The 22575-nt window shown below is 37.3% G+C and overlaps 1 long non-coding RNA gene across 4 annotated transcripts in view; it reads left to right on the top strand.

Moving 5' to 3' along the window:
- The window catches only part of LOC105468509 (uncharacterized), a 242912-nt gene that overhangs the window by 66861 nt on the left and 153476 nt on the right, over positions 1-22575 (top strand). The gene's annotated exons all lie outside the window — the stretch shown is intronic.

Below are 22575 nucleotides of genomic sequence, written 5' to 3'. Positions count from 1 at the left end.
TTAAAAATTAAAGATATGTAAACATATATATATTCTCAATCTATCAATACTCAGGGGATTATACAAATATGTTTAGCACTCACATTTCAGAATGTACTATGGTATCTACCTCCTCTTCGTGGGAATAAAAGATTCCTCCAGCTCAAATGCTCAGGTACAGTTGTTTGGCAAAATGATGTACATGTAAATACATGAGGAGCCCACTTTGATGTCAAAGGTACATAATTTTTGGGTTTTCTTCTGCTTTTTTATAATTTATTTTATTTTTGTGACTTTTTAAATCTGTTTTTTGACTTCGGACATAAAGAAAAAAACCCTCTTTTTGATATATTGCTTTCTATTGCTGCTCTAATAAATTACCAAAAACTTAATGACATACATGGTTTAATTACCAAAACAGATTTATTTTACAGTTCTGGAAGTCACAATCCTAAATGGGTCCTACAAGTCTAAAATCATCAGAAGTCACTGTTTCCCCTGAAGGGTTCCGGAGGAATCTGTATTCTTGCCTATTCCAGTTTCTAGAGGCTATCTGCTTTTCTTGGCCCATTACCCTGCATCACTCCAACCTTTGATCCATTGTTATATCTTCATCTTTGACTCTGACTCTCCTGCCCTCCTCTTATAAAGACCCTTGTGATCACATTCAGCCCACTCAGATAATCTGGGATTTATCTGGGATTTTCTCCCAATCTCAAGCTCCTTAAATTAACTATGTTTGTATAGTTCTTTTTGTGACGTAAAAAAACACATTCACAGATTTCAGAGATTAGAATGGCTATCTTTGGGGATCTATTATTCAGACTGCCATACAATAACTTAAGAATAAAAGAATAAAAATTCATTAATTAAGAATAAAAAGAAAAATTAATAATTTTTGAGAAAACAATAGTTTTGAAAGAAATAACTATGAAGGATTCTTCTCCTTTTTTTCCCTCAAAAAAAAAAAAAAACAAAGGAATCAGAATATATTCTTATAAATACCACAATATAAACCCAGTACAAATGAAATGTAGAATTTTAAGCTTCTTCCAGAATGTAGATGAACCTTTGCCAACTAAATAATAGTTTCTAGTTTGATCAAGGACAAATAAAAAGCCAATCCACTATTTGATGAAACTATTTAATATGCATGTAGAGAAGAGCTCATTTGAAAGCACATTATCTGCCAAAATAAAATTACAATTGTAACCTACCAATGTGAAATTAGACAGAAATTTCAAATCTAATTTAGAATCATGAGCTTGGAGGAATTACAGGCAACACAATGTCCTAAATGTGCAAGACAGATGCTTATTTGTGCCAGAGGTCAATGCTCAATTATACTCTGAATGTCATCAGCTAGGAGGCTACAAGACAGGGGAGAAGTGAAATGGAAAAGGAAGATCAGATATTAAAATACTAACGAAAATGAGAAAAATCAAATCAAATAAAGTGATCTCCAAAGAAACCAAAGAAGAAGAAAAACAAAACAAAACAAACTACAAATCACTGTCTACAGGGCTAATAATTCTTGAGTACTGGAGAGAGGTAAGATATTGACATTCATTGAACATTCTACCATGTGTTTGACACTCAGCATGAATTATTTAATTTAATTCTTTTGGAAATTCTGTGGGATAGACATATTCATGCCCGTTATACAGATGAGGACCCCAGAGAACAAAGATATAGTGATGAGGTGAATGTCACATAGCATATTTGTCAGCAGAGAAAGCATTCTAAATTGGCTCTTTTGCTTCCAATACCCTTATTTTCGGCACGCTATTTTATGCTGTCATAAATTTTCTGGAAAAAAAATTTTCGGTATTGCACTTCTTTTACATTGAAAGATACACCTAAAATATATTAAGTAATAGTATTTTTTTCAAGTTTGCCATAGTGATTAAAAAAAAAAACTATTGTTAGAGATAATATTGTGATGGGTAGATATGGTACCTAATATAATATGTCAAAAAATTGTCTCTTTTCCTACACTCTCAAAATAAAAACAAAAACTATTTTAAAAAAATAACCCTAACCCTAACCAAGCAAATAAAAAATCTCTGTCAAGTGCCAGGTACTATTTTAGGAGCTAAATATCCAACGATGAACAAGGCATGTAGAGCTCCTTGGTGAGTCACTATTTCTGAGGGAAGTAAAGATAAATGATCATATTAAAATTAATAATAAGGTGGGATGATTATCATGATAAGTTTGAGTTAGTTATGCAGAGAAGGGCAGCTAACTTAGTTTCTAGAGAGCCAGAGGTGCCTTCCCAGAAGAAATGGCATTTGTAATCCAAACGCTAGTTAGGAGTTAGCTCTGAGTTAAGGTAGAGGCTGGCTAGGGGATTTTACCAATTCATCTTTATATTTCAAGCACCGCTAGTCAAGTACCTGATGCACTTAGGTTTGCAATAAGTACTTGAACTGATTTTGAGAAGGAAATTTATGATGAAGAGAGAACCATTTATATTGACAGTTAAGAGGGTATGTGATTAAAATCTATAAGGATGTCAAACTTGGGATAAAAGGGGATGTTGCCTTCTTTCTTACACCCTGGCTTACTAGAACCAGGTACAAGAAATTCTGAAAAAAACCCCAAAAAACCACTTTCTAATATTTTTAGTAGTATAAAAAAACTATGAGACTTACTAGACCTTAGAATAAGACATATTTTACTTCTTTTCAAATTTCCAGTGTGTACCCAGAACATAGGTGAGTGCTGACCTCGTGTTCCTGTGCCTCTATGGCAGTGTTGTCTGATAGACCTTATTGAGGTGATGGAAATATTCTGCATTACTCAATATGGTATTCATTAGCCACATATGGCTCTTGAACTCTTGAAAAGTGACTAGTGCAGGAGCTGAATTTTAAGTTTTATTTTACTATAAGAAATGTAAGCATAAATCCCTTATGGAACAGCACAGATCTATAGCATGAAAGAATGATAGAACATATTATTTTCCAGAGGAGGTTTGGGTTAAAATGTAAAAGGGTTCAGCTGAATCCATAGTCTTATTATTAAAATATATGATATGGGGATCATGCTTGTCTGTGATAGATTTCAAGGGGTCAGAGTGAAGAACTGAATGTTGCTTAGGAGGCAAAAGGTAGGCAGTAGTGTGGAAATTTATGAGGCTTAACATGTATCTAAGTATTAAGTGGAGCTTGAATTAAGCTCTATACTGATCTTCCATTTAATATCTATAAACTTTAGGCAAGTCTTTTAACCTCTTTGAGCATCAGTAGCCTTCCCTAAATAGTGAGAATATTAATAACCACAAAAATAGCGTGTGTTATTTGAGTAGTTAAGTGTCTGTCATGTATTAAGTCCTTAAGAAAGAGGAGTCAATTATCTTTTCCAAGATGATCTATCTCATTTAGAAGAAGAATAACTGGACCTTTGTGCCTCGTTGCATATTGAGGATTCTTTTATAGGTACTTTCAGACAAGTCAATAAAGCATAAGTAGGAGTGGCTGTCAAAATGTGGATGGTGAGTTAACTACAGAAAGAAAAAAAAAACCCAACTGGTTAATTTCACACTATCCTGAAGAGCCAAAGTGGAACAATAGCTGCATTTATCTATTACAAATCATGATTGAAGTTAAGCTGCTGCTAATCCTTGGAACTATTTAGACTTTCCAAGGGGGAGGGGTGGGAGAAGAAAGAAAAATAGAGCAAACCCACACAGATCTAGGTAAATCTTTGCAACTGTTTACAAGACAAAAAGAAACTCTCTATAAAAACTGAATATAAACAACATATGTTATTAAACTCAAAACACATGAAAGAATAAAAGAAAGGCACATATATTTTCTCAATGTGACGGGCTCTAAGGCAAGTTTTTGGGTAAGTTGAATAAGGCCACAAAAAAGGCCTTGGCATCTTTTAAAAATCGTTAAAATGCCCCCTTCCCCCCTAAAGAGGATTTGCCTCTTTAATATGGATGCAAGGCTATAGAATACATTAAATTCTTAGAGCACACATCCATTATCATGTGGTGGAAACAGCTATAGCTGCATAATCTAAATTTATAATTGGTAATTAAGCTCTTTCTTGTGGAACCCCTGGAAACAAATGGGGATTTTTCCCTGAACTTATCTTTTTAGGTTTTATTACAGTTTCATTACACTATCATTAAAAAGGATAGTGAATATCATTCATTTTAGAATTAGTCTTTATAAACATGATTGCTCTGTATGTCAGTTTTCTATTGTTGTGTAATAAATTATCACACACCCATTTATTAGCTTTCAGTTCTATAGTCTAGCACTGCAGGGGCTGGGTTTTCTATTAGAATCTCCCAGGGCCGAAATCAAGGTGTCAGCTGACTGCATTTCCACCTGGAGTTCAGGTTCCTCTTCCAAACACATTTCTGTTGTTGGCAGAATTTGGTTTCATGCAGCTGTGAGACTGAGGTGAGCTCTCTGTTTCCTTACTGGCCATCAGCTGGGGGCCTCTAAGCTTTTTAAGGTTATCCACACTCCTTCTCATTGGGTTCCACCATCTTCAAGTCAGTGTGAAAGGAAAATCTTGGGGCCTGAAAATTACTAAGCTAAGGGAAAAGTCAAGTTGGGAACTGCCCAGGACAAACCTGCTTCCCATTCTATTCAAAGTCATCCCTCTGCTCACTGAGAAAGATGCATATTCTGATTGCCTCCTTTGGGAAGGCTAATCAGAAACTCAAAGAATGCAGCCATTTGTCTCTCACCTGCCTGTGACCTGGAAGCTTCCTCCTGCTTGGAGTTGTCCCTGCCATTCTGGACGGAACCAATGTACTTCTTACATATGTTGGTTGATGTCTTATGTCTCCTTAAAATGTATAAAACCAAGCTGTGCTCCGACCATCTTGGGCACATGTTGTCAGGACCTCCCGAGGCTGTGTCATGGGCGTGCATCCTTAACTTTGGCAAATAAACCTCGAAAAATGATTGAGACAAGTCTCACGCTTGATGTCAGCAACCATGACAATTCTCAAGCTTTGACTCTCTCTGACTTCCTCTTTCCACCATGAGCCAGAGAAAACTTTTTAAAACAGCTCATGTGATGAGATTAGACTCACCCAGATCATCTCCTCTACTGAGGGTGAATTATACCACATAACATACTGTAATCACCAGAAGATAGCTCATCATATCTATAGCTTCCAGAGATTAAGGTGTTGAATCTTGGGATCTATTTCTAGAATTCTGTCTACCACACCCTGTATGGTAGCCACAGGATGTCTTCTGTTTAATTCAGGTAATATCAGCAGCATTTCCTCTTTTATTTAAATAAGCATTCCTAATACAACTCTTTTTCCTATACCACATCACTCCCAGAACACTGAAGATTGGTTTTTGGGTTAGTCCCTCTAATTCTGAGTATATTCATTTAATTAAAATTTCTTACGCCATGCTATGTGCTAAGACATGTACTAGGTTCCCTGAATACCAACTTGAAGAAGACAAGATTCTCTGCCCATGAGGCAGTTGTATCTTAGTTTGGAAAATGGATACACGAACCATTGCCATAAAATGAAAATGTGCTGAATGTTATTCCTGCATGAAGGGTGCCCTCATTACAGCCCTTAAGAGGTGAGTGATAGTCTCTTTAATGCAATGTAATGGAGTGTAAAAGACCAAAGAGGGGATTTACAGATGGGTTTCACTACTGACTAGTTATTCACCCTTGGGTTATTTACCAAGTCTCTCAAGACTGAATTTATTAATATATTTAGTGGAAATACCCACACATACCTCATGGGTTTGTTGGACAATTATAAATAAAATAACACATATGAAAGTGCACAAGAAACTCTTAGCGTTTAAATGTCTGTTTCTCTTTCAGAGAAAGTTTTGCTAGCTAAACTTTAGTATTAACCATGAAAGTTCAGACAGAAAGTCAGCAAAATGAGGAGCTTTATTTTCAGGCTCATATAATTGGAGGGAATGTCTTCTCCAGCAACTGCCCTACCTGTAGACCCCTCAGCCTTCCATTTATGGGGTTTTGGCTAAGACTTGATGAATGGTGCTATACAGGTCACTCAGAGTATAGGTATGGAACAATAAATATTTGCATTGTTTTGTTTTTCAAAGACATTCAGATTACTTGCAGACAATAGCCACCTAGCATGTGAGGACAATTATCCTGAAATCACACTGCACCAATTAACAACACACGTCCCAGAAAAGGGCTTAAAACAGTTGGTCAGTTGTTCTGAAACTATTGAATCCCTTACATATCTCTCTAGAGTTCTTACCTGCATGGTATTAATTTGTTTAGCAGATTTTTCTTCACAGGCAGATAAAAAGATATATTTTACACATAATGTCTGAATGACTCTGGGTTCTTAGTGGGATCTGAGTCAGTAAGATATTTATCAGTGTACATGTTCTTTCAGGTATTTTTCATGTAGGTTCTTTATAAACTTTCAGAATTCATTCCAGAGAAGACAGGTTCTGCATTAGGCTTAATTCTAAGAAATTTGAACTTCCTGTGTTTATAAGTAAACACTGGGAATTTGAGATGACAGGGCTCTTTGCCAATCTCCTGATGAGTGACTCAGAAAAGGTGAAAGGATTCAAATATATGATAAGCCCAGGAGAACTGGATTGTGTTTTCAAGTTGTCTACACTTTGTCCATTTGTGACATTTAACTGTAAAGTTGATTCACAGTTAAGTAAGTAATTGACAGGTCACAGTAACTTGCTGGTCCTGGATTTGAAAAGCTCAATTAAGAAAATAAAGTCTTGTCAGATTTTAATGTTTCCTCTTCCATTCTTAATGAAGTTTCAAAAGAACAGAATCTTTTTTTTGAGTTATAAACTTTATTTTATTTTTATTTTATTCAGAAGCTTTAAGAGCAAATCCTTTATTTGACATTTTATTTCATTTTTTTAATACTTTAAGGTCTAGAGTACATGCGCACAATGGCAGTTTTGTTACATATGTATACATGTGCCATGTTGGTGTGCTGCACCCATTAACTCATCATTTACATTAGGTATATCTCCTAATGCTATCCCTCCCCGCTTCCCCCACCCCACGACAGGCCCTGGTGTGTGATGTTCCCCATCCTATGTCCAAGTGTTCTCATTGTTCAGTTCTCACCTATGAGGGAGAACATGCGGTGTTTGGTTTTCTGTCCTTGCGATAGTTTGCTCAGAATGATGATTTCCAGCTTCATCCATGACCCTACAAAGGACATGAACTCATCCCTTTTTATGGCTGCATAGTATTCCATGGTATATATGTGCCACATTTTCTTAATCCAGTCTATCATTGGTGGACATTTGGGTTGGTTCCAAGTCTTTGCTATTGTGAGTAGTGCAGCAATAAACATATGTGTGCATGTGTCTTTATAGCAGCATGATTTATAATCCTTTGGGTATATACCCAGTAATGGGATTGCTGGGTCAAATGGTATTTCCGGTTCTAGAATCTTGAGGAATCACCACACTGTCTTCCACAATGGTTGAACTAGTTCACAGTCCCACCAACAGTGTAAAAATGTTCCTAATTCTTCACATCCTCTCCAGCACCTGTTGTTTTCTGACTTTTTAATGATTGCCATTTTAACTGGTGGGAGATGGTATCTCATTGTGGTTTTGATTTGCATTCATCTGATGGCTAGTGATGATGAGCATTTTTTCATGTGTCTGTTGGCTGCATAAATGTCTTCTTTTCAGAAATGTCTGTTCATATCCTTTGCCCACTTTTTGATGGGGTTGTTTGATTTTTTTCTTGTACATTTGTTTAAGTTCTTTGTAGATTCTGGATATTAGCCCTTTGTCAGATGGGTAGAGTGTAAAAATGTTCTCCCATTCTGTAGGTTGCCTGTTCACTCTGATGGTAGTTTCTTTTGCCATGCAGAAGTTCTTTAGTTTAATTAGATCCCATTTGTCAATTTTGGCTTTTGTTGCCATCGCTTTTGGTGTTTTAGTCATGAAGTCCTTGCCCATGCCTATGTCCTGAATGGTATTGCCTAGGTTGTCTTCTAGGGTTTTTATGGTTTTAGGACTAACATTTAAGTCTTTAATCCATTTTGAATTAATTTTTATATAAGGTGTAAGGAAGGGATCCAGTTTCAGCTTTCTACTTATGGCTAGCCAGTTTTCCCAGCACCATTTAGTAAATAGGGAATGCTTTCCCCATTTCTTGTTTTTGTCAGGTTTGTTAAACATCAGAGGGGTGTAGACATGTGATATTATTTCTGAGGGCTCTGTTCTGTTCCATTGGTCTATATCTCTGTTTTGGTACCAGTACCATGCTTTGGTTACTGTGGCCTTGTAGTATAGTTTGAAGTCAGGTAGTGTGATGCCACCAGCTTTGTTCTTTTGGCTTAGGATTGTCTTGACAATGCCGGCTCTTTTTTGGTTTCATTTGAACTTTAAAGTAATTTTTTCCAATTATGTGAAGAAAGTCATTGGTAGCTTGATGGGGACGCCATCAAATCTGTAAATTACCTTTGGCAGTATGGCCATTTTTATGATATTGATTTTTCCTATCTATGAACATGGAATGTTCTTCCATTTGTTTGTGTCCTCTTTCATTTCGTTGAGCAGTGGTTTGTAGTTCTCCTTGAAGAGGTCCTTCACATCCCTTGTAAGTTGGATTCCTAGGTATTTTATTCTCTTTGAAGCAATTGTGAATGGGAGTTCACTCATGATTTCACTCTCTGTTTGTCTGTTATTGGTGTATAGGAATGCTTGTGATTTTTGCACATTGATTTTGCATCCCGAAACTTCGCTGAAGTTTATCAGCTTAAGAATATTTTGGGCTGAGATGATGGGGTTTTCTAAATATACAATCATGTCATCTGCAAATAGGAACAATTTGACTTCCTCTTTTCCTAATTGAATACCCTTTATTTCTTTCTCCTGCCTGAATGCCCTGGCCAGAACTTCCAACACTGTGTTGAATAGGAATGGTGAGAGAGGGCATCCCTGTCTTGTGCCAGTTTTCAAAGGGAATCCTTCCAGTTTTTGCCCATTCAGTATGATATTGGCTGTGGGTTTGTCATAAATAGCTCTTATTTTGAGATATGTCCCATCAATACCTGGTTTATTGAGAGTTTTTAGCATGAAGGCTGTTGAATTTTGTTGAAGGCCTTTTCTGAATCTATTGAGATAATCGTGTGGTTTTTGTCTTTGGTTCTGTTTATATGCTGGATTACGTTTATTGATTTGTGTATGTTGAACCAGCCTTGCATCCCAGAGATGAAGCCAACTTGATCGTGGTGGTTAAGCTTTTTGATGTGCTGCTGGATTTGGTTTGGCAGTATTTTATTGAGGATTTTTGCATTGATGTTCTTCAGGGATATTGGTCTAAAATTCTCTTTTTTTGTTGTTGTGTCTCTGCCAGGCTTTGGTATCAGGGTGATGCTGGCCTCATAAAATTAGTTAGGGAGGATTCCCTGTTTTTCTATTGATTGGAATAGTTTCAAAAGGAATGGTACTAGCTCCTCTTTGTACCTCTGGTAGAATTCGGCTGTGAATCCATCTGGTCCTGGACCTTTTTTGGTTAGTAGACTATTAATTATTGCTTCCATTTCAAAGCCTGTTATTGGTCTACTCAAGGATTCAACTTCTTCCTGGTTTAGTCATGGGAGGGTGTATGTGTCCAGGAATTTATCCATTTCTTCTACATTTTCTAGTTTATTTGCATAGAGGTGTTTATAGTATTCTCTGATGGTAGTTTGTATTTCTGTGGGATCAGTGGTAATATCCCCTTTACCATTTTTTATTACATCTATATCTGATTCTTCTCTCTTTTCTTCTTTATTAGTCTTGCTAGTGGTCCATCAATTTTTTTGATCTTTTCAGAAAACCAGCTCCTGGATTCATTGATTTTTTGGAGGGTTTTTTGTGTCTCTATCTCCTTCAGTTCTGCTCTGATCTTAGTTATTTCTTGCCTTCTGCTAGCTTTTGAATGTGTTTGCTCTTGCTTCTCTAGTTCTTTTAATTGTGATGTTGGGGTGTCAATTTTAGATCTTTCCTGCTTTCCCTTGTGGGCATTTTGTGCTATAAATGTCCCTCTACACACTGCTTTAAATGTGTCCCAGAGATTCCAGTATGTTGTGTCTTTGTTCTCATTGGTTTCAAAGAACATCTTTATTTCTACCTTCATTTTGTTACGTACCCAGTAGTCATTCAGGAGCAGGTTTTTCAGTTTCCATATAGTTGAGTGGTTTTGAGTGAGTTTCTTAATCCTGAGTTCTAGTTTGATTGCACTGTGGTATGAGAGACAGTTTGTTATAATTTCTGTTCTTTCACATTTGCTGAGGACTGCTTTACTTCCAACTATGTGGTCAATTTTGGAATAAGTGTGATGTGGTGTGGAGAAAAGTGTATATCCTGTTGATTTGGCGTGGAGAGTTCTGTAGATATCTATTAGGTCTGCTTGGTGCAGAGCTGAGTTCAATTCCTGGATATCCTTGTTAACTTTCTGTTTCATTGATCTGTCTAATGTTGACAGTGGGGTGTTAAAGTCTCCCATTATTATTGTGTGGGAGTCTAAGTCTCTTTGTGGGTCTGTAAGGACTTGCTTTATGGATCTGGGTGCTTATATATTTAATATAGTTAGCTCTTCTTGTTGAATTGATCCCTTTACTTTTACGTAATGGCCTTCTTTGTCTCTTTTGATCTTTGTTGGTTTAAAGTCTGTTTTATCAAAGACTAGGATTGCAACCCCTGCTTTTTTTTTGTTTGTTTTCCATTTCCTTGGTAGATCTTCCTTCATCCCTTTATTTTGAGCCTATGTGTGTCTCTGCACATGAGATGGGTCTCCTGAATACAGCACACTTTATCCAATTTGCCAGTCTGTATCTTTTAATTGGAGCATTTAGCCCATTTACATTTAAGGTTAATGTTATTATGTGTGAATTTGATCCTGTCCTTATGATGTTAGCTGGTTATTTTGCTCGTTAGTTGATGCAGTTACTTCCTAGCATCAACGGTCTTTACAATTTGGCATGTTTTTGCAGTGGCTGGTACCGTTTGTTCCTTTCCATGTTTAGTGCTTCCATCAGGAGCTCTTGGAAGGCAGGCCTGGTGGTGACAAAATCTCTCAGCATTTGCTTGTCTGTAAATTTTTATTTATCTTTCACTTATGAAGCTTAGTTTGGCTGGATATGAAATTCTGGGTTGAAAATTCTTTTCTTTATGAATTCTTTAAGAATATTGAATATCGGCCCCCACTCTCTTCTGGCTTATAGAGTTTCTGCCGAGATATCCGCTGTTTGTCTGATGGGCTTCCCTTTGTGGGTAACCCGACCTTTCTCTCTTGCTGCTTATAGTTTTTCCCTCATTTCAACTTTGGTGAATCTGACAATTATGTGTCTTGGAGTTGCTCTTCTTGAGGAGTATCTTTGTGGCATCCTCTGTATTTCTTGAATTTGAATGTTGGCCTACCTTGCTAGGTTGGGGAAGTTCTCCTGGATAATACCCTGAAGAGTGTTTTTCAACTTGGTTCCATTCTCCCCGTCACTTTCAGGTACACCAGTCAGACGTAGATTTGATCTTTTCACATAATCCCATATTTCTTAGAGGCTTTGTTCATTTCTTTTTACTCTTTTTTCTCTAAACTTCTCTTCTTGCTTCATTTCATTCATTTGATCTTCAATCACTGACACCCTTTCTTTCACGTGATTGAATTGGCTACTGAAGCTCGTGCATGTGTCACGTAGTTCTCGTGCCATGGTTTTCAGCTCCATCAGGTCATTTAAGGACTTCTCTATGCTATTTATTCTAGTTAGCCATTTGTCTAATCTTTTTTCAAGGTTTTTAGCTTCTTTGTGATGGGTTCGAACATCCTCCTTTAGCTTGGAGAAGTTTGTTATTACTGATTGTCTGAAGACTTCTTCTCTCAACTTGTCAAAGTCATTCTCTGTCCAGCTTTGTTCTGTTGCTGGCGAGGAGCTGTGTTCCTTTGGAGGAGAAGAGCCACTCTGATTTTTAGACTTTTCAGCATTTCTGCTCTGTTTTCTCCGCATCTACCTTATCTACCTTTGGTCTTTGATGATGGTGATGTACTGATGGGGTTTTGGTGTGGATGTCCTTTCTTTTTGTTAGTTTTTCTTCTGACAGTCAGGACCCTCAGCTGCAGGTCTGTTGGCGTTTGCTGGAGGTCCACTCCAGACCCTGTTTGCCTGGGTATCACCAGCAGAGGCTGCAGAACAGCAAATATTTCAGAACGGCAAATGTTGCTGCCTGATCCTTCCTCTGGAAGCTTTATCTCAGAGGGTCACCCAGCTGTATGAGGTGTTGGTCGGCCCCTACTGGGAGGTGTCTCTCTGGCTACTCAGGGTTCAGGGACCCACTTGAGGAGGCAGTCTGTTCATTCTCAGATCTCAAACTTCATGCTGGGAGAACCACTACTCTTTTTAAAGCTGTCAGACAGGGATATTTAAGTCTGCAGAGGTTTCTGCTGCCTTTTGTTCCATTATGCCCAGACCCCAGAGGTGGAGTCTACAGAGGCAGGCAGGCCTCCATGAGCTGCAGTGGGCTCCACCCAGTTTGATCTTCCAGGCCGCTTTGTTTACCTACTGAAGCTTCAGCAATGGTGGACACCCCTCCCCAAGCCTCGCTGCTGCCTTGCAGTTCCATCTCAGACTGCTGTGCTAGCAGTGAGTTAGGCTCTGTGGGTGTGGGACCCTCTGAGCCAGGCACAGGATATAATCTCCTGGCGTGCCATATGCTAAGAACATTGGAAAAGTGTAGTATTAGGATGGGAGTGTCCCGATTTTCCAGTTACCGTCTGTCATGGCTTCCCTTGGCTAGGAAAGGGAATTCCCCGACCCCTTGTACTTCCTGGGTGAGACAATGCCCTGCTCTGCTTTGGCTCACACTCCTTGGATTGCACCCACTGTCCAACAAGCCCCAGTGAGATGAACCTGGTACCTCAGTTGGAAATGCAGAAATCACCTGTCTTGTGCATCACTCATGCTGGGAGCTGTAGACTGGAGCTGTTCCTATTCGGCCATCTTGGAACCACTGAGCCTTAAACTTTAAATATAAATTTTCTTGAAGTATAATGTATGTACAGAAAATACACAAATTACAAGTGAACAGCTTCATCAATTTTCAGACAATAAGCGTCATCTATGTTACCAGAATCCAGATCAAGAAATAGGATATTATCACAATCCTAGAAGCGTTCTTTGGTCTCCTACTGGTGACTACCCTTGGTCACCAAGGGTAACCACCATTGTGACTTATAACCTCAGATTATTTTTGCATGTTATTGAACCTTATATGTAATTACATTGGACATATATCCTAGACTGGAATTGTTCAATTACTGGGTATGTGTATATATTAGTTTTCTAATAGTAACAAATTACTACATATTTGGTCGGGCTTAAAACAGCACACATTTATTGTCTCATAGTTGCCTTGGGTCAAGTGTCTGGGCACAGCTTAGATGGGTTCTCTTCTCAGGCTCTCACAAGACTGCAACCAAGATGTCAACTAAGCATCATGTATGTGACATTAGCTCCACTTTTTGTCTTCAAGGCTACTGCAACTTCACAGTAATTCTGACCTTTTTTAGTCTACTTAGCAAATGCTCAGTAGCAGTTTAATGGAGAGTGGTTGAAGGAGATATGGATGTTACCATCATTTTTAATACCTGGGGAATAATGTTCATCTGCCATTTGCCTTTCCACAGAGGAGGAAATTATAAGCATTATATATATATATGTGTGTGTGTGTGTGTGTGTATGTGTGTGCATACCTATGTATGCATAGGTATATGTATGTATAAGTTACTACATATGTAGGCTATATGATATAGCCTATTGTTCCTGGGCAAGAAACCTGTACAGCATGTGACTGTACTGAATACTGTAGGCAGTTATAACACAACGATATGTATTGGTATACTGATAATATCTAATTGTATCTAATCATAGAAGAGGTACAGTAAAAATATGATATTATAATCTTACAGGACCACCATCATATATGTAGTTTGGGATTGACTGAAATGTCATTATGTGATGCATGACTGTATATATGAAATAAAATAAGCTTTAAGATATATCTAACTACTCCGATGCCAGGCGCAGTGGTTCACACCTATAATCCCAGCACTTTGGGAGGCTGAGATGGGCAGATCACAAGATCAGGAGTTCAAGACCAGCCTGACCAACATGGTGAAACCCTGTCTCTACTAATAATACAAAAATTAGCCAGGTGTGGTGGTGGGCACCTGTAATCCCAGCTACTAAGGAGGCTGAGGCAGGAGAATCACTTCAACCTGGGAGGCAGAGGTTGTAGTGAGCCGGGATTGTGCCATTGCACTCTAGCCTGGGTGACAGAGTGAGACTCCAGACTCCATCTGGAAAAAAAAAAAAAAGAAAGAAAGATATATCTAACTACTCCAGAATATTCTCCCTAAGTTTTTGAGTGTAAGTCATGCACCATGTTCTCCGTACCATATTCCAATTAACCTTCTGTTATTTCTATTCTATAGAAATAACTATCAATTGCTTAGTTTGTTTGGAATTATTTTTTGTTGGAGCATCTCTGCTACAATTCTATATACTCATCTAGGATACTACTAATTTTAGAAGTCTATCAGAATCATATGGCCCAGGCCTTGTGTAGTAAAATGGTTATTGAACCAAAATGAAATTATGGTCATAATTCTAAGTAGTAAATTTAGGTATCTGAGTTCATCAACAAATCAATACACACATACACCTTGATTGACTTCTATTTGACCTAATTTACTGATACATTTCTGGATCTAATATGGACAAAAATATTAGAAATTTTAACTTTTATTACAAGTCTGGAGAGCATATTTTCTTAGTTGAGGCTAACTTTTAGATTAAAAATACCCAGGCTATAGATAGCAACACTCAGTTATTGCTACTCTATTACCAAAGATTGAAATTATCATTATCATTTGTGTCTTGAATAAGCCAAAGGCTTCTCTCTTCCTCTTTTCAATCTTGCAGACTGTGACCATTTCACTTATAAGTAATACATTTTCCATAAATGTCAGTACTAGCAAACATAAATACAAAATGGCAAATATATAAAATATTTTATGAAGATAGTACATGTTATAATAATCAAAATATACTAGGAAATTTATCCGTGATATGATTATTTAGCAATGCCACAGATTTTCAATATAGGCTGTATATATATATAAACCACATACATAGCATATTTCCTCATCAATAATAGAGCCTTTTCTCTAATAGGATTTGCAGGAACCGCATATTTAAATATTTTTCCTTTTCAGAAAAATAATTTCCTATCATTCTACATCTTAAAACTCTGCATTTCAACTCTTGTGTTTTTAAACATACTTCACAGCTTTATCTTTTACACTTTAAGAAAGAAGTCATTTATCTATAATTATTCACTAACAGTTACAATAATCATCTAAACTATTACAGATCTCCACTTAAAATTCAGGAATGAAAGAGCTGGGATTCAAACACATGTCTGTTTTACACTTCAACCTCTTCTTCTACTCTACAAGCTACATCATGGCAATAGCAAGTTATTAAGCTAGCTATAAATTAAGATCCCAAATTTTTCAAAATTTTAAACCACATACTTACACACTGCACATCCACTAAAGACTTTTTTTTTTTGTTTCTTTTTTTTGAGACGGAGTCTCACTTTGTCGCCCAGGCTGGAGTGCAGTGGCACGATCTCGGCTCACTACAAACTCTGCTTCCCGGGTTCATGCCATTTTCCTGCCTCAGCCTCAGAGTAGCTGGGACTACAGGCATGCACCACCATGCCTGGCTAATTTTTTGTATTTTTAGTAGAGACGGTGTTTCACCGTGTTAGCCAGGATGGTCTCGATCTCCTGACCTTGTGATCCGCCTGCCTTGCCCTTCCAAAGTGCTGGGATTACAGGCGTGAGCCACCGCGCCCGGCCTGCCAAAGAATTTCAACTTGATAAATTGTCGTATATTACATTCATATGTTTATATGCTCTAATTTCAATTTAAAAATTTTTAATTTCAATTTTCCACCTAATAAATAGACTTTCAGATACTAAAAGCTGCTACTAATTTAGAACTATATTACTAGGAGCAAGGACATCAGTCTGAAAGTGTACATCATCCCTTGAAATGAAACAAACAAAAAGATGTCTATGTCAAAATTCCTTGGTCTTCACTGTTGTTGTTGTTGTTGCTCCAGATAGAAGATGGATCTTATAGTTTCAAATACATGTGGGAGGTGGGATCACTGACTGCAGAGAGGGAGGCAGTAATGGTAGAGAAAGAAATTCTTTACCCCCCAGCAGTTGGCATTCTGTCAATCCAGACTGAGGCTAGTTCAATAATTGTTCTCCCACCATGATAATCCCCCCACAGGAATAGATGGAACTGTGGTTTGTTCCATAAACTTAAAACCTTGAGAATTTTTATTTTAAAATTATACTGATTTGTATAAAATTTATAAAATGAATTACCATTTTAAAAATTATTTATATAAGATTTATTACGCAGCTTGTGATTGAGGGCTGTTGAGGAGGAGCTTCAACTGTTTCTCTCTAAACTCGGCTCAACTTCCCATTGCTTATTTTTGAAAATGCCCTATGGACACTTTAGTCATCAAATAGTTATTGAAACCCCATGTAAAATAACCAGAACATTTGTATTTACTTTCCCAATGGATTATGTAAGGTTTCCAAAATAATGCAAAATATACTTGGCTAGCTTGTTTTGTACTTTGTGAACTTCACATTAAAACAAACCAACAAAAACCAACAGTTTTAACAATGTATGAACCTAGCACACAGATGGCTTTGTCAATTAGGTCACTGATATGAAAGAGCGACAGAACCAAAGTCCAAAGAATGGATCTTTAAAAACAAACAAACAAGATGACCATCCAGCAAGCAGTTGGATTATAGTCAGAAAAGTGCTTGTTAAACAAGAGTGTAAATGAGTAAGGCCTGTGCTTGGGGTCAGATGGACTAGGGTTTCAATACTCCTCTACCTTTTACTAGCCATGGGTCCTCTGACAAATTATTTTCACTTGCCAACTCCCACTATTTATACCTTTTCTAAGTATAAAACAGGAAGTAATGGAATTATAATGGCATTTTTCATTCATTTACTTTCCACATGTGTTGAGTGCCTATTCTGTGCTACATACTCTTCTGGAACTACAATGTTGGTTAGGAACTACAATGGGAAATACAATGTTAAAAACAGACAAGAGTCTCTGCCCTTATGGAACTTACCTTTTAGTGGGAATGAAGACAAAGATAAACGTAATAAGTAAATGCATAATATACTCAAAGGTGAAAAGAGTAGGTCTGAAAGATGGGGTAAGGTACACTAGGGAAAGTTGTTGTTTTAAGTAGTGTGATTAGAAAGAGCCTCACTGTTATAGCAACATTTGAGCAACTGTAATGAATGATGAGGGAGTGAATACCCCATACTCAGGAGAAGAATTTCAGAGGGAGTGAATGTGGATCCACATGTTTGCTCACAATGCTACTGTGCCCCAAAATAAGAGCAGTTTGCTCCAAATGCAATTTCCCATTAGGATCGATGGGATGGTAAGGCTCAATGAAACTTGATTCAAGGTTATTTTTCTAACAGGGTAGGGAGTCAGAGATCTACCTATTTGTATTAGCATGTTAGAATTAGAAAGACAATCACATGTGGCCAATATCCATTATATGTATCATAGCAGAGAAACAATTCAGAAATACTCTTTTGGAAATGCAAAAATAGGATTTTAAATCCTTAGGTTGGCAATTTCTCTGAAGGATGAATTAGTCATGAGAACAGGAAGAGAAAGAAATCTTAGTAATATTATGAATGAGTGTTTAAAATTAGAATCACTAAAACTGGGCTCTGCTGGTTCTTTTTCCAGGTTTTCTCCTTCACATACAATTTGTTTTTGATTCTCCAGAAAAATCCGTGCTAAGAAAGACCCCATTCTAGAAAGTCTAGTTTATTACTATTAAGTTGAATATTGAACTGACTCTTTTTGTATTTAGGAAAGGCTTAGGAAATGCTCCTTGTCTTACTTATGAGTGCCAATAAACTTATTTGGCTATTTTCTCCCAATTACTTAATGAGAACCTCCTATGAATCATTTTGTAAGACAAATCATTCTCGTTTTCTGAATGCTTCGATGCTTATATATTGGATTTTTTCAGTATGGGGAACACCTGTTTCTTCAGTAGGAAGGACAATTCAATGCTATTGGAAAAGAAAGCTAGTCCCTTTCTTCTCTTCACTCTGTCCTGCCCAGGCTCACTCTTTGGTGGCCCTGAGAGGAAATAAATTGAAGCAGCCATTAGAATGCAGCGCACCCACCGCCATAAGTGAGTGCTGGTTGGCCTGCTGGTGACTTTGTTTCAAAATTCTCACAGTTTACTCTGGTGAGTGGAGAGGACATATCGGCAGCTCAGGTGGAACAGCTCATGTTCACCATGTCCCTGGGAACACAGAAGGGAAAGCTCCTCCATGTCTTGCCCCACATGGATCCAAGCGTATGTGGGTTTTGCTCCCTGCTTCTCCAAGGCATCCTCTTCCACCTGCTGACAGTGTGATTCATTTTCCCTCCAAAGAATAACTACTTGATCCTGTTCTTCTCCATCTCATCAAACTCACTGTCCCTGTGCAATCTGAAAGATGTTCTACTTGTGTGTGCAAACATAACAGAAGCAAATATAGAGGCCATGTTCAATATTGTACTGGGCCATTTGTTGGCCCACTCAAATAACTCTCTGTGAATTTAAACCTAGGACTTACGTCTGGCCACTTATAACAGTGGATGCATCATATGTAGTCTGTCAGCCCAGTAACCTCAGGTTTGTGTGAGTCATAATCCAGATTGGTGGGTGAATACCACTTCTACCCATCCACTTTTAGTCTTACATAAGCCACCATGGAAAAGTCATGTTCCATCCTCTGGGCTGATCCTGCAAAATACTACTTCAGTTTTTGCTTATTTATAATTCCAGGTTGTAAGAATTATGTATAAATGTTAGTCTTACATCTGAAAGCTATGTTTAGAAGATTTTGGCAGTACTTGGTCCAGTCAGGGCAATGATATAGTATGGTAATGCCTTAATTTCACCTGCCAGTAACAGTGAATTTTAGGGAAATTTGGGAGAATTATGGCTGTGGGTTTCAGAAAGCACAAACTTCAAACTCTCATATATGAGGAAAGCTACCTAAGGAATTTAGTAAATATTCTACTTAGAGTTCATCAGAATATGTTGTATAACAATAAGTCCAATTGGCAATCATTTTGAGTAGCCATTGTGTGCCAGACACTGTACAGAGTATTGTGGAAGGCACAGAGGTGACTATCCATGTATGGCCTGCAATCTTATAGTGAGCAAATCACTTTCTTTAAGTGCTTTCTTTGCTTGGATACAGAGATGCTTTCTTATTGGTTTTCTCCTACAATGTTGTCTGCATGGCTTGCTTCACTTTTTGTTTATTTGTTTTTGCTGGTTCCTCCATGTATTTAGTCCTTGGATTTTTCTAGGGCTCCATCCTTGAATCCCTTTTCTATCTGCACACCCTTCCTTGGTGACCACACTCTAATAGCATGGTTATTACTGCTGTTTCTATGTTGAGGACTCCAAATTTGTATCGGAAGTCTCAGCTTATTTGCTGAGCTCGAGACTCATATATCAAACTGTCTCTACAACATAACATAATAGAAGTATTAAAATTGGCATGTCCACAAAAGATTTCCATATCCCCCAGCATCCAACATAGCTGTCTCCAACTTTGTATTTGAAACCCCAATGCCCCAGTTGCTCAGACCAATGCTTGATTTTGTGTGTGTGTGTCTGTGTGTGTGTGTTTATGAATTCACATCTATCCCATTAGTTTATCCCGACAACTTGATATAGTTTGTATATTTGTCTCTGCCTAAACCTCATGTTCAATTGTAATCCCCAATGCTGGAGGCGGGGCCTGGTGGGAGGTGTTTGGGTCATGGTGAATCCCTCATGGCTTGGTGATGTCTTCACAATGGTGAGTTCTTGAGAGATCTGGTCATTTAAAAGTGTATGGCACTGCATTCCCACTCTCTTTTTCCCTCTCTCTTTCTCTCCCTCTCTCTCTCTCTCACATTTGCCCCTGCTTTCACTATGTGATGTGACTGCTCTCCCTTCATCTTCTGCCAGGATTGTAAGCTTCTTCAGGCCACCCTAGAAGCTTAGCAGATGCCAGCATTATGCTTCCTGTACAGTCTGCAGAACTGTGAGCCAATTAAACCTCCTTTCTGGTAAATTATCCAGTCTCAGGTATTTCTTTATAGCAATGCAAGAATGGCCCAATACATAGCTCTACCTTCAACATACAACCAAAATTCAACCAGCTCTTGTCACCTCTACTTCTACCACCATAGCTCAAGCCACTCAACTATTTCACCTGAATGACTCTAACATCTCCAGCATAGTACCAGAGTCAATTTCTTGAAAGCAAGACATATCATGTCACTTCTCAGATTAACTCCATTCGATGACTTATTATTCTAGATAGGGCAAAGTTTTTATAATAACAATCAAGATCCCACATAGCTTAACTCTCTTACATCTCAACTCTCATCTCCTATATCCCCTTTTCATCCCTCCCCACCCTACTTCTCACTTTATTCTGGTCTCCTTATTGGCTTGCAAATATGTCTCAAGATCTTGATACTCAACACTTCCCCCAAATTTAAATGATCAAATGTCATTTATGAAAAAACCATTCTCTTATTAACCTGACTTAAAATGGCTTTTTAAATCCTTGACACCTGTAACCCCTTTTCATTGTTTTTTTTTCTAAAACAACTTATCATTATGTGACATATGGATTTATTTGTTTACATATAAGATTTACCCTGAGAAAGTTAACCTTATTATATCTTTGTTTCCTTATCTCTAATTTAGCATAGATGATTAAGGTAGGGATTAAAAGTTATCATATTTATAAAGTGTTTAGGATAGCTCCTGAAACATGGTAAGCACTTAGTATATATTAATATTTGTTAGCTCTTATTCATAGTTGTTAATTGACTAATAAAGTGCCTGTCATATGATACTTACTCAAAAATGAAATAATTATTCTCTCAATAATATTTTATTGCATGCTTTCCACTTTCCAGAATCATTTCTAGGCCTTGGGAATACAGATTTTAATAGTAGTTTTTTCCATCAAGAAAAACATTTTCTAGTGGAGAAAACAGACACATAAATCATGAATTTTAATACAGTGTAAAAAAGTATGTAATAGAGTATATAAATATACAAATACTACATAATTATTTATATATACTTAGTGTAAATTAAACTTTTGTGTATAAATAGGTTAGAGCCTTGGTATCAACTGACAACTTCATGCAACTTAGGAGCTAGATTAGATTTTCCCGAAACTTTCATTAACATGTCTGAAAGAAGCCAATAGTCTTTTCTTCAGAGATCTGGCTTCTTTGTTTGCTGTCCTCATTCACCCAAATCCTTTCAAAAATTACAACTGGACTTTCACAAATTTCAAAAGAAAAAATGTGCAAAATCTACTGGAAATTAGAAGGGTGGATTATATCAAATAATAGAAAATTTTAGACCAGATATTTCTGTTCTTTTGAGCCATTTTTAGCCACTGAGACTCCTATCTGAGCCATCCCCTATTCTGGCAGGGACAGCTCAGACCCTTCCATGATTACTTGGTATTTTCTTTCCTCTTTTTGCTCTTCAACCGCCTTCTATACTGCCCTATTGACTTCAAAGACAACTTTTTCTATTTTGCAGAACAACTTATCTTTTTCTTACATCTAATTCACCAAATTAGTTAAACACATCAAGATATTCACAGCAAAAGGATCTGCTATTTATAGTATTAAAATTCCTAAGAAGATAACTGTGTTCACAGGAGTAAATTTTACTGCTACTGGTACTACTAAATAGTAGTGAATAGATTTGTGAATCTATTTATGTAAATAATGCTTATTGTCTCTTTAATGACACTAGAATGATAGTTTGCCCCCAGATAAGGTTTTAGGAAGATATATACTTATTTTTTCAACTAACTTATACAATCTTACAACAAAGAAGTAAAAACAAAGCCCTAGTCCTGAATCTGTTCACTTCCTTCAGCTCATCCTAAATATAGACTATCACACAAAAAAACTACAAATACTTGTTTTGATCCTCAGCATCACTCATTGACCTTATTTTTCTTCATTTTCTATTTGCACTTGTACATACACATTTGATTTTATCTTTGTGATGTGTTGTCCACCAGGAAGAATTTTTAAAACACCCTTGAAGTTTAGTCCAAACAGTATTAAAAATGTGAATAGTGCCAGGAGTAATAATTTGATTAAGAAAATATTCAGGAAACACAAAATAGAGCAGAAAGAGAGGGATATAGACTAAAAGTAGGTTATTCATTTTCCTCTGTTTTTGTATGTAAGAAGAATAAGTGTTTTCCTGGAGTGACGGTCAATAGAAGAAAAACCTTTTGGAATTATGCCATTAATCTCTTTTCATGATCTACTCACCACTTTGGTCTGTTCGTATGCACATGTGCATGCATTCTCGCTTTTGAACCAACTGGGCTTAGCAACTAAAGGAAAAGAGGGAAGCAGTAATACAGCCTGG

Source organism: Macaca nemestrina, chromosome 8, assembly GCF_043159975.1.
Source record: "Macaca nemestrina isolate mMacNem1 chromosome 8, mMacNem.hap1, whole genome shotgun sequence".
NCBI classification, from domain to species: domain Eukaryota; kingdom Metazoa; phylum Chordata; class Mammalia; order Primates; family Cercopithecidae; genus Macaca; species Macaca nemestrina.
Note: the sequence above shows the minus strand (reverse complement) of the source record. Positions and strands in the feature narration are given on the sequence as shown.